Source organism: Myotis davidii, unplaced genomic scaffold, assembly GCF_000327345.1.
Source record: "Myotis davidii unplaced genomic scaffold, ASM32734v1 scaffold299, whole genome shotgun sequence".
NCBI classification, from domain to species: domain Eukaryota; kingdom Metazoa; phylum Chordata; class Mammalia; order Chiroptera; family Vespertilionidae; genus Myotis; species Myotis davidii.
Window position 1 is genome coordinate 24,085 of NW_006293088.1, and position 3,958 is coordinate 28,042.

The window sequence follows — 3,958 nt, forward strand, 5'->3', positions numbered from 1 at the left end:
GACATATTTTTGATATTTATTTTATATATTTAAATGCCATTTAACAAAGAAAAATCAACCAAAAAAATGAGTTCGCGTGTCACCTCTGACACGCATGTCATAGGTTCGCCATCACTACCCTAACTGCTTGCTTGCCTGCCAGATCATCCTTAACTGATCACCTGCCTGCCTGCCTGATTGTCCCTAACTACTCACTCACCTGCCTGCCTGATCACCCCTAACCACTCTGCCTGCCTGCCTCATCGCCCCTAACCACTCTGCCTGCCTGATCACCCCTAACCGCCTCTGCCTTGGCCCCTGCTGTTGCAGCTTCATCCGGAAGGATGTCCAGAATGACATCTGGAAGGTCGTTCAGCTGTCCAGTCTAATTAGCATATTACACTTTTATTATTATAGATATAAAAGGCTATATTGACTCACGCATGCACAATACATATAAAGCTTGACACTTCTATTATAGAGAAAGGGCAAATAGCAATATTAAAATATTTCTTCTCATTCATTCCCTTTCAATGTGCACAAATCCGTGCACTGGGGCCCTAGGTTAGCCTATAAATGTGAGTGTGCGCACACATACACACACACCCCCACTGATGCATGAGCAGTATGTAATTGACAGAGTGAGAATCCAAATCCAGAGCTGTCTTGACCCAAAGTCTGGTTTTTCTATCACCCCATGACCTTAGGTAGCTTGACTGGGATGCCAGTCAGGGTGAATGCCAGCTGCCGTGGCAGCCAGATGAGTCTCTGGGTCCTAGCATACACCATCTGGCAGAATGAAATACCCATTTCTTGATGATCACTGCCTCTGGGCTATAGTAACAGAGATCATACATATTCCAAACATCCTTTCCATTTTGCTTTTGTCTTCAGCTTTTGGATGGAGTTAAACTGGCATCCTGCCTGACAGCATGTAGAGTAGGTAAGGTCAAGTTCACGCTGAGTGGCGGAAGGGTGACCATCTGAGACAAAAAGGCTTCTATACCTGATGTAATGGGCTATTGATTAATTAACAAAATGAGTGAGTGGTGGGCTGGGAGCAACTCAAGGATGGAAACCACACCTGGTTCACTCTTAGCTTGGGGTCTGGCTCAGATGCAGCAAATGCTGAGGGTCAAGGACACGGGTGAGGCTGCAAGAATCTGGGGAGGCACATGATGGCACCTAACTGGCCACCCCTTGAGCCACTCACATCCACCATGTCCTCCCGTTATGCCCAGCTTCCACCCGACAACACGGGGCCTGTTACCTTGTGATAAATGATAAGATGCCCGCCATGCTACACTGAAAGGGAGGCTCAAGGCCAACAGGTCACAGAGCCCTCTTCGAGGTCCAGTCCAGACTTCCTGCAAGACTTGAATCAAGAAGTCCTTGCAGTTTCAGCTGCTTCCAAATTCTTAACTGAATTCATCATCTCCTGCCTCACACCCATTTCCGATCTCCTTCATTCTCAGCCAGGACCTTGGCTTGTTTCTGGCTCATGTGGCATCATATGTCACCTTCAGGCAAGAGGAAGAACCCGGCAAACGCCCTGCACAGGCCCTGGAGGGGACTCAGCTATTTGGACAAGGAACTTGCAGCTCACGGTCTAGAAGGGGACCACCTTGGTCTTCGGGGGTCCCACCCAGAGCAGGGCCTGGAGACTCAGGTCCAAGGATGGTACTGTACTTGTCTTAGCTCAAGAAACTCTGGGAATGGACTCTTGGAGAAAAGGCTTTCTCTCAAAGAAAAAGCTCTTTCAGGAAAGACTACATTTTCAAGGGGAAAACCCAGCCTTTCTGCTCATCACCTTCCCGCTTTGATTTCTGGTGCTTTCGTTTGGCCAGTGAAGTGAGGAGGCTTTTCCTGGTCTCTGAAGACCTTGAAAATCAAATCCAGACCATCTGAGCTCCTCACATTTAGTTCAAACCAGGAGACTTTTCAAGGGCAAAGCTACCAGTGAGCACCAGTCCCCGAGGGAAACAAATCACGCGACCCACTTTCCGCAGCACGAAGGCAATGAAAGGGCCGGCTGGCGGACCCAGGGACTCTCCCACTTTTCAGCTGGGTCCTGGCCTGGGAGTCCTTTCCCCCCGAATGACAGCGGGATAGAGAAAGGTCCTCAGAGGCCAGCACCGCGACAACAAGAGCAGAAACAGTGTCTCAACACCTCCCACTCCCTGGCCCTCACTTTGTGGCAAGTCCCAGGCCAAGCATCTCAAATGCATTTTCTCATTCAGTTTTATTAGTGATCCCATGAGGTAGATGCTTCTGTTTTCCCCACTTTCCATTCATCCATTCCACAGGACATTTACTGAGCAATTTTAATGTTCCAGGCACAGAACCCAGCACTGAGGATCCAGCAACAGCCAGACAGGCAAGGTCCCTGCCTCTTGGCACTTATATGCCCCTGGGAGGAGACCGATGCAGCCAATGAACAAGTGACAAGGGGAAAAAGAGAGCCGTAAGTAATGTAAGGAAATGAAACAGGGAAGTAGGAGAGGTAAGGGAAGGCAGGGTGTGTGGTTGAGGTGGAGTGGCCGGGGGAGCTGCTGCATAGAAGAAGGCACTTGAAGTGATATGAAGTCAGCCCTAAGGAGGTCACGAGGGAGCAGATGAGGCAAGGGCACAGGGGCCAGACCAGCCGTGGGCAAACTATGGCCCGCGGGCCGGATCCACCCGTTTGAAATGAATAAAACTAAAAAAAAAAAAAAAAAAGACCGTACCCTTTTATGTCATGATGTTTACTTTGAATTTATATTAGTTCACACAAACACTCCATCCATGCTTTTGTTCCGGCCTCCGGTCCAGTTTAAGAACCCATTGTGGCCCTCGAGTCAAAAAGTTTGCCCACCCCTGGGCCAGACGGATGGAGCTTGACACGCTGGACAGAAAGAAGGAAGCCGTGGTGCACAACAAAAAAGGAAAGAGCCAAAAGAAGGTGCAGTTAGCCGGCAGGAGAGTGGAGGAAATGCAATCTGCTTACTCTTAAGCAACCACATACCTTGGTTGCAGGCATGTATGTGCCCTTGACCGGAATCAAACCCAAGATCCTTCAGTCCCTGGACTGATGCTCTATCCACTGAGCCAAACTGGCTAGGGCTAAATAAAGTTTTATTGGAACACAAGCATGCCCTTTTGTTGGCATGCTGCCTGAAGCTGCTTTTGAGCTATGAAGGCAGACTGAAGTAGTGTGACAGGCCGCACGGCACATAAAGCTTCAAATACGGATTACCTGGCCTATTCTAGAAAAAGCTGCCCGACCCCTGGTGTAAGGTCAGTTGAGCTGTCCCTAGGGATGGCCTGTCCATCGGTCTGTGATAAACTGTCTAATGTCCACCCCTCCCAATACATCCGTTCCTCTGTGATGTGACGTGTCATCCTCCCTTTCAGAGGTGGACTCGGTTTCTCCACCTCCTGGCATCTGGACTGGCTCTGTGGCTCGCGTTGACCAATAGAATGTAACTGCCTCGAGTGGGTTTCAGAGCCAGAGACTGGAGAGATGGCGGAGCTTCTGCCTTTGCCCCCTGGGAACGCCAAGACCCCTGGTCAGAAAGCTGGTCGACCAAATGGAGGAGGAGTTGTCCCATCACATCCTGGTGCAGAAGAGAATGGAGGTGCCCTGGGCACTGTGATGTCAGCTGATAGATCCCAGGAGAGAGGAAGCTCAGCCGTTTTATGAAATCCAGGTCACAAAACAGAGGCCAAGGTCACCTGGGTACCTCCAGGGAGGGCGGAGCGGCAGGCTCTGGAAGATCAAAGCACAAATGGTCAGAGGAGGCGGCTGAGGTCAACCTCAGAGCATCCAAGGAACCGACACCAGCTTCCAGGACCCTGGGCCGCAGGGCATGAGTGAGAAAGCAGTCAGGCATATCCCTAAACTCGCCACTGGGAGGCAGCACGGAGCATCAGCATCAGACTCGGATTCTGCCTCATCCTGTGAATTGGGCAGCCCCGGGTCCTGGGCTGGTTGCTTCCT